The 9,480-nt window shown below is 44.4% G+C and overlaps 1 non-coding gene across 1 annotated transcript; it reads left to right on the top strand.

The window, feature by feature from the left end:
- Positions 1–9,379: 9,379 nt before the first annotated feature.
- Positions 9,380–9,451, top strand: TRNAH-GUG (transfer RNA histidin (anticodon GUG)). The gene has a single exon. It is a non-coding gene; the product is annotated as a tRNA-His (tRNA).
- The last annotated feature ends 29 nt before the right edge of the window (positions 9,452–9,480 follow it).

The following is a 9,480-nucleotide window of genomic DNA, read 5'->3' as shown; positions in this document are numbered from 1 at the left end:
GGGACACCACTGGCATTAATCATACATATTGGTCACTCAGTTTGGACGTTCATAATAATAAATAATACTTGGCAGTTTTGTAGGTGCTTTCTATCCAGGTTCTACAAAGCCGTTTAATAGAGATGCCTGGTGTTTATACAGATATTAACTAATCACAACAACCTTATGAGGTGGGCTGGGAGGATGAATATTAGCTCTATTTTACAGAAGGGAAAACAAACACAGATTAATGCTCCTAGAGGGAAATAAGAATTAAAAAAACCGATTGGGGGGTTAGGCAAGAAAGGGAAGGAGTTACACACCAGTGGCATGCTGTCTGTATACAAGGCTTGCCTTGTCTGCATGCTTGAGTGGCTGTATGTTGTCCAGCTGACAGTGCTCAGGATGACTGTCCACTCCTCGTGAAGGATGGCATTTGTGAGGATGTAACGTCAAACTGCATTTGTAGAACAAAATGGCATCTTCTGCACAGCGTGATCTCAACCCAGGTGTGACCGGATACATGAGGTCATGCCACATGGAGGATGCCATTTTGGACCACCTAAACATGTGAGTTGTTGCATGCCTTACTAAAACCATCATAACACGCCACTGCTACATGCAAACTATAAGTCATTTTCTCACTATTAAAATGCATCTACCTTTAGGATGAAATACAAAAGATATTTATGAGCACACAGCAACACTAATCAACAATTGAGATGGGAAGTGAATGTTTTCCAGTCCTCTTCCTCACTATCTGCAGCACAGAGTCTCAGTACAGTGCTTAGTCATTGTCTGACTACTGACCCAGAGACAAGTGATCCTAGTTGTTTGACAGCACCAGCAGAGAGGCATAGACTGATGAGAGGATTGAGAGCCAGGAACTCGTTAGGTGTAATCTTCAATCTCACATGGATTCCCCCTGACTTTCAGCAAGTCACTTAACCTGTCTGTGCCTCAGTTCTTCATCAGTAAAATGGGTTTAATGGTCCCTACCTGCCTCCCAAGACTGCTGAGTGGATTCATTCATTTGTGTTTGTGAAGAGTTTAGAAGATGGAAAAGGGCTAAATCCTACTACCACACCCTGATGGATTTCCCCTGGAGCTCTCCCATTCACTTACCACCCAGGCATCCTGCTCTTTTGCTTATAGTATCACTGATATGAATCAGTTAGTTTACAGAGCAATTTGAAGATGTAAAGCAATATATAAAGGTTGTGTTATCACAATGAATTTGTAATGAGATTATAATCTGAAGAGACACCTGACAATCTAATGCCCCTGGAGAGGCAGTCCGTCACCCTCCTTGATCCCAAGATATAAAACTGCAGTCTGTCTTGCTGCAGCCATTGTTGCTTGACTGCACTGCCATGCAGAGGTAGCTTGAATCTTGTATATAGTTAGCAGCTTTGTTTCATGCTGGGCTTGGGTCACTGCCTGAGCTTTAACTATAACCCCGCATAATAGGGAGTATTTGTGTATGCTTGGGGGCAGGGAGAGGCTCAGAAGGCTCGAGGATGATGTCATGGGCTAACGAAGACAGTGTGGACAGACTTGCAGGCCATACCTTTCTCTGTCCTCTGCTGAGTGCTCATAGGAGAAGCAGGGTGGTTGTGGTGGGTAATATAGTCTGACATCATATGGCTTAGATGCCTGTTTTGATCCTGACAAAGGCAGACAGCTCAGCTCATTGCCAGCACTAGGCGAATTACAGGTGAAGCAGAAGGGATCAGAGAATATTTATGGTTCCTGTCAGATTCAGTTGGGAGGGAATCCAAGACAGGCATGTTCCAAAGGTTCGAGGCAGACAGAAGCATTGAATAACCAGAGGCTGCTAGTTGGGGTTGGAGTGAGAAGATAAAGGTTCTTTTATTTGCTGAAGAAATTAAAATGTGCTAAAAGATGCAGCACCAAGTTAATAAGAGAAATGATTCTCCCCACTCCTCCCCTCCCCTGCTCTCTATATTGAAAGAGAGAGCTGTAGCTAGGGATGAGGTCATTGCATAGTATGGGACACACTGGCTTCATCCACTTGTCACTGCAGGCATTTCAAACATCGGTTTTCAATTTGAGAGCTCCAGCACTGATTAGCCAGTTTATCTTGATTCCACAGTTATCTAACTGTCCATACTAGGCATTTTTACTCTGCTCATTGCCATGGTATCTGAGTACCTTGGCACCATGTGGGTGGGTACTTCTTCAACACACCACCTTCTAGGTATGAGACCCTCCTATCTTTGTATGAGAGGAGGAGAGATCTGGTAAGTGCTAGGCTCCCCACTCAACCTCCATTTTTATTCAGTCTTGGGCTGTCCCTTTAGAGACTCCCACTGCCCTTGGATCTCAACTCTATCCTCTCATGGGGTAAGAGGAATTCAGTCTCCATTCTTCTTGTTTGCTCATTTCTGCCCTGTTCCCACGTTTTAAGTGAAGATGCTCACCCTCCTTAGCTAGCCCCGCACTCATTAATTAGGGCACTTCAGAAAGTGCCCCTTGATCCTCTGCTATAACTGCCAAATAGTTCACAGAAGTGGCATTCTCCCTTTAATCCTGCTGCTGCTTTGTAGCCTCTTACTGAAACATGTGCTATGCAATCTGGGGCACTGGAGGAAGAGGTAAATCAAACTTTCTTGAATAACAGTTATGAATGGCACAAAGAATTCAGACAAAAGCAAATTTATTTATTTATTTTTTGGGTGGGGGAGGGATGGTGCCCCAAACAACCACTTCACAGTGAGCCCATTTCCATGGGTATGAGGAGATGTTGGGACTAATTCTCCACTGCTTTGCACCTGGTGTAATCATTTACAGAGGGGTCAAGAAAATGTGAAACACACCCAAATCAGAATGGTAGCATTTTACATTCACTGCACAGGTGGAAATGATGGCACAGGAGACAATGCAACAGGGAATCAGTTCTGCTAGGAATACAGGCTCACTAAGAAGAGGAAAGCCGGTCAAGGAGGACTGATCTGTGTATAACAGTCCAGATTTCTCTAATTAGTTTCCTTGTTTAAAACTATAAGAGCATCCAGAAGGCAGACGACACCATGAAAACACTGGAATATTTGATTTGAGATATGCTGATATACATCCAGAGGGCTAGTCTCTCCATGGGGAAATCAATTATGCTGAAACTGGGTATTTAAGCACAAGTATTTTTGTGACACCTGTTGGAACGCCTCCTGCTTGTAAACTTGAGGGACATCTAGTTTTGCAAACCTGTGCTAGTAGATCCTGGACTTGGGCAACTGGATATTAGTTCACATGGCTTGTTACCTTATAAGCTCTGCAAGTGCCGACAGTGCCAGCGTGTTTCTGAAGACACACAATAGATGCTACTCATTCTGAAAATTGAACAGGTTATAGGACATCTTGGTTAACCACATTCTCTTCATGTTTTTCAATATAAGACTGAGGTACCATTCTAGCATGGCATGAGTTCATCTTTACCAAAGCCAGCCTATGGGCAAACACATCAGCATATTTTCCACATAACCCTCTTTAGGACACTGGATATTTTATTTACCTTAGACCAATGAGGCAAAGGGGCATATCCAGCTGCATCCCAGTAATGACAGAACCGACTCCATTGTTAAAACCAGAAGTAAAAATTATAGGGCCAGATTCTTGGTGGCACAAAGGGAGTGGAAACTGGGTGTGAGTCCCCCAATGTGTCTCCTATGCCTCTGTCCCCAGAACCCATAGCATGATGAACTCCAGCAATCCTCAGTTGTCCCTGGAAGGTCCCTTGGGGACCATAGTCAGCTAGTGAAGATTAGAGAAACCCCCAGGCCGAAAACCTGGCTTGGCAGAGAATCAGGGAGCTTTAACCAGTTCCCTGACAACCCTATTTCTGCTGTGCCCAGCAGAGGTTGGACATAGCAGATACTCTGACCTGTACTGTTTACCTTGATGAGTATCTTACTTTTACCTTGATGTAATCAACCCCAAACCTCCAATTTTTTTATATAAGTTTTAAATGCACATTGTGACCTTGGGCTTTCATCTGTCTGTACCTTGGGTTCCCCATTGTAAAATGGGGATGAGGATATTGACCTCCTTTGTAAATTGGTATTATAGTCCCATACGAGTTCCAAGGCACCATACCGAATGCTTTATTAATATATAGGGCCTGATTCATTACTGCCTCACTCTGGTTTTGCACTGAAATCAATGGACTTACATCAGTGTAAAACTGGAGTAACACAGTGGTGAATCAGGCCCACGTTTTTCAAAGAAACGGCAGCCCTGGTATCCCTTTTTGTTTCATGGTTATTCATCAGTATTTTAGCACATAATAATGAGTTAAAGCATTTCTATGCTGTCAAACAGTATACAGTTCATCAGTGTCTGGTGCTGTCTTATCCATAGTAGTTCTCATAACAAGCTGCATAGTATCCTTAGCAGACTCTCACCAATGTATCCTAGTGATCTGCAGTTCCAACAGTCTAGTCTTTTGAAGAAGCATGTAGCACTCAAGCTTCCCAAAAAAAAAAACAAAAAAAAAAAAACCACCTCCTGAAAATGTTCTAATTTGTTTTCTATTATTACAATTTGTTTAACAACATATGGGTTTTGAACTGCTTACTGCCAACCAGATGTGCACTTTGTTTGGTCACATGAAAATGTATCCTCTCTCCACAGCCATGGTTAGTGTAGAGTCTTGTATGGGTTACTTGGAACAAGCACTCTTTTAGTTTAGGGCCACCAAAGAATGACAAAAGAACTGCCATGCAGTGCTTCACCTAGGAATAGCTCAAAGCAATATGTTCCTGCTGCCACTTTCTTTACATCTGTCAGGGACTTGGAGCATGTTTCCCCTTCTAGCTGTTTCTCAAGCGTGCCTTGTAATGCTCTGCTTTAAGATTTGCTCCGGAAACATAATATCCCTTCAAAATGTCAATCCAATTTTTGTCTCATCTGGTTTTTGTGGTGCTCTTCAGTCAGTCCATACTCCATTTGTTTTTCTTCCTAATATGGTCAAAAATATGCCCTTTCAGGTTATTTCTTCTATAATTTGATTAGTGAGGAGATAATGATCCAAAATGGTCAACTAAATATTAAAGCTCTTTTCAATTATGTTAAAGTAAGGGCTTCAGCTGCATCAAATGCAGCGGTTTCAACAGTTCTTTCTGGAAAGATACTGTATTCATATGCAGCCAATCTTCTTAGAACAAATAGGAAAGACTTTCATCCTAATTGGATTCCCTGTTATATAGCAGAGAATCACAAGCACCTACTTAGAATTTCTAAATTAATGTTAACTTTTACTAAACACATACAAATTCAGCAAGGTGTGAAAGAAATCAGATAGCATCCCAAGCAGCTCTCAGCACAGCTCTGTCTCCAGCTCATTTAGATACAGATGCAGACTAGAATATTAGCTGCTACAATGTATTACCTTTCAACATTCCTAGCTCTAGCCAACAGGAGCACAACCAGTCACATGACTCTATTGCAGGCCATACATATACATTCTGAACCCAGTAATTCTTTAGTTGCTGAAAGTTCATTTATTGTGGAAAGTTCATTTATTTCCACTTTATTGTGGAAAGTTCATATCTAAACATTACTCCCCTACTCCTCGGGATCTGGAGTATCCTTGGGCCAAATAAATTCAGCTAATTTGGAATGAACCCAAGAGAGGAGTGTTCTGAATCAGAGCAATCAAGTGAGACAGGCAATTTGGAGGCCAAATTATGTTTTAACTCAATCAGTTGGGGTAAATAGAAATCAGTAAAATTGGGAATAATCACAGGTAAAGCAGAGTTAGTTGTTTTAGCAGGAACTACTATTTAGGCTTATACCATAATCTACTGTAAACTGTTATGTACTGTATATTTACTATTATCTTAATCAAACTCACTTTATAGGTAACAATTTGCATTTATGAAATAACAGATTTTTGAATTGAAAAATACAATGCCCTAGAACATAAACCCCACTGTTACATGGTCCTTTTTCAGTTTCCAGCCTCTGTAAGCCCAGAATTTGGAGGAAAATTTGAGTTATATCTTCAGCAATCTTCGTTTACTGTTTTGAATTCCAGGGTAAATAAAAGCTTGTATTCCTTGACACTGTGTTTTGGCCACTTGATTAAACAATTATCTCTTCACTCCTTTCTGGTTCACAGTCCTTTGGTCTCTGACAGTTTCTCTATCCCTGTCACTTCACCTTATATACCATAATATGGTGTTTGGGTTTTTTTTTTTCCTTTTTACAGTCCTTTTTCTTACATTCCATACAGCACACTTCCTCTTTATTCTTAAGTTTGTTTCTCTTTAATTAGTTTCTTTTATTACAGCTTATTTCTTTCACATTTCACTCTTGCTTTACTTTCCTCAGTTTTCTAATAATTTCTTAGATTAGACTCTCTAGTTATTTTCCTTTTGTTTAACAGTACTGTTCTTCCTTTAACTTGTTCTCTTTTGCCCTTATATTACTGTCTTTCCTCTTTGTAGGTACTGTCCCTTTTGTGGCTATTCCTACCGTTCCTTTGATCTCTTGTCTTTCCTATCCTTCCTGAACTGGACTTTCTCCCTTTCAGCTCTGTTCCTGCTGCCCCTTTGATGATACAACTCAGCCACCGAGGTCCCTACCTACTAACTCTCCATTACTGCATCCCTTCCTTTCTGGTACCAGTTGCTGCCTTGCTCGCTACTGGCATCTCTTTCTCCCAATGCTGGCCTTGCTACCTCCAGACTCCACCAAATGTTTCCGTTGCTGCATCTTTCTTTGGCCTGCTCACAGCAATAATCTAGGGAGGAAGCTGCTGCCTGGTCAGCCCTACTGTTCCCATTGCTCTTTAGACCCAACAGCCTCCAATACAGGTGGGGCATTACAAGGGCAACTGTACTGACTTTATTGGAGTTGCAGCCATGTACACATATTCAGCTCCCAGACCTCACTGAGTACCTAAGCCAGCGACATAAAGGAGAGGCCCACAACAGGTTCATCTTGATGGGTAGGTGGTATCAGGGAGTTTGTAGATCCCAAATTGTAGGGTAGGCTGGGAGGTCCCTGGGTTAGAACTGGTTGAAATTTTTTGGCAAAACATTTTTATGTAATGTAGCTTTTTAATCAAAGGAAATTTTTTATGGAAATTTTTCATTCTGGTTGATTTTCCCCCTGATTTTTCAATGAACTATTGCGAACTAAAACTCGGTTATTGGCAAAGTCAAATCAGCTTTAGTGGCTTTAAAAACATATTTACTAAAAAAATTTTTTTTTAACAAAAGTGCTCTTAAAAACAGATTTTCTGGTTAGGGCGTTTTTTATGTTTTGCTAAAAATGAGTTCTTTGCATAAAATAAATAAACTCCCATGGCCTTTTCTGCCTAGCTCTACTCTGACTAGTGGAGTGAAGGGCAAGGGGTTAGAGTGGGGCGCCTTGCATGGTTACAGCTACCTTCCCAAGCTCAGTCCCAGCTGTTAAAATCCTCCCTCAGTCCCCATGACAAGATTCCCGCCTCCCTAACCCTCTTATCAGTTACGAGTCCTCCTATCCATGGGCTTGGCTATAATAGGCCAGGGGAGGCTCTTGGGAAAGAAGTTTTTGCTTTATTATGCCCCATGCAGGTTCCGGGAAAGCTGAGGAGGCGGTATGTGCTATTTCGCTTCCTGGGTTCATTAGTAACCTCCCTGGACTCCAGGGACATTACTGATAGACCCATGAAGCTGAGTAGCAAATACCACATCATCTGTGGCCACAGAACCTACATGGGACAGATCAAAGGCTTCTTTGGACAAGAGCTGGGTGACCGCATGTGAGGAGGGACAGGGATTTTCTTAGGGTGTGGGGATCTCCTGAGGCAAGCTTAGTGGGTCGGCCTGATTGCATCCATTTGCAAAGAGAGGCAGCAGCTGGTCCCTAGTTTCTGCTTGGAAAAGGAAAGTCAATCAGGAAAAGAGTAGTGTGGAAGAGTAATAGGAATTCTTCCTGGGCGCCGCGCCAATGTCCGGAAGCAGCATATTCCATCCTGGAAAGGGCTGAGTTTGGAATGTCCAGCCACTGCGCGTTGAAGGGAAGGATCTATGGGCCTGAGAAGCTGCGGCCCTCAAGAGGCACTTTGAAAGCCAAAGGGGCCTTGGGTGAGTTTGTGATGGTGTGACTTTGAGGAGCGTGTGAAGTGTGGAAGGGGGAGGGTGGAATGAAAGGGTTGTGAGAGGAAGAAGGTGCTGAGCAGCCCATCGGTGAGGGAAAGGTCCCAGGCAGGTGTTGTGGGAAGAGCTGTGTAGCCCCCAAAGGCGGCCTGCTGGGCAAGCGCATGTGAGGAGGGACAGGACTTTTCCCAGGGCTATTGCTTCCTGCAGCCAAAGGCTTTAGGAAGAAGAGAGCAAGGGATCTTGTTCCCTGGTGGAGGCTGTGGTGTGATCAGGATCAGCTCTAGCCACCAGCAACGCAAGCACGTGCTTGGGGTGGCACATTTCCGGGGCGGCATTCCAGCCATCTTTTTCGGGACAGTTGCGCTCTCGGAGCTGCGCCACTTAGCCGGGGCGAGGGCGCCGCACCCCCGGTCGTAGTGGGAAGGGGAAGCCTCAGCCCCGGGATGCTGAGCTGCCAGGGCCCAGCCACTACCTGGGGAGGAGAGGGCGAGTCCTGCCACGGAGCCGTGGCTGTGCCACCTCATCTGTGCATTGGCTGCTGTGCTGCTTTGTGCCACCCCTTATATCGGGGCTTCTCTGTGCGGCTGGGCGGGGGAGGGGATAAAGCCCCTGCAGGCGCTGGGAGAAGGAGACATCACTCCCTCCACTTCCAGCGCAACCTGCAAGCCCCAGCCCCACCTAAGCTTGGGGCGGCAAATTTTTTGCTTGGTGGGGCGGCAAAAAACTGAGAGCTGGCTCTGGGGTGTGATGTAAGCTGCCCTGTAGGAGCTCCATACAGCACACAATCCAGCCCCATTTCTTGTTTGTATAGTGGTGCATATCCCTGCCTGGCAAGTGGGGTTTGATTCCCCAAAGGGGAGAAAGAAATGCCTAGCCAGTACATGCCTCACTTCCTCCTTCTATAGTGACTTCTGTTCACACCCTGCAGTGTGGATTTTCAGCTCCAGAGAGACAATTAGCCCGCAAGACCACCCCTGCCTGCTTGTCCTAGCAAAAGCCTCTACATTGCCTTCTGCCATTGGGCCCAGCTTCAAGACCTGCATGTCTGGGCACTTTTTGGAGTCGCAAAGGGAAATATTCAGCCAAATGGGGTGGCAGCTGGTCAAGGGGCCAGGAAGAGAGAAAAGTGGACAGGCAGCACGCCGGCCTCCTGTCTTTTTTTCCTTTTGTTATGATTTTACCTGTGACAGTAATGGGGAGACTTGAGAAATAGCTGTGGCAATAGGTGGCCACTCCAAGAGTGCAGAACTGAGCATTTCACTCTCTGTTGCTTCATCAGCTGACAGCTGGCTGTGATCGTATAGTGGTCAGTACTCTGCGCTGTGGCCGCAGCAACCTCGGTTCGAATCCGAGTCACGGCATTGCTTTTGGATGGGGAATCTCCTGATGC

The sequence above is a fragment of the Chrysemys picta genome, chromosome 1 (assembly GCF_011386835.1).
Source record: "Chrysemys picta bellii isolate R12L10 chromosome 1, ASM1138683v2, whole genome shotgun sequence".
In the NCBI taxonomy this organism is placed as follows: Eukaryota; Metazoa; Chordata; order Testudines; family Emydidae; genus Chrysemys; species Chrysemys picta.
This window is presented reverse-complemented; position numbering and strand designations above follow the sequence as displayed.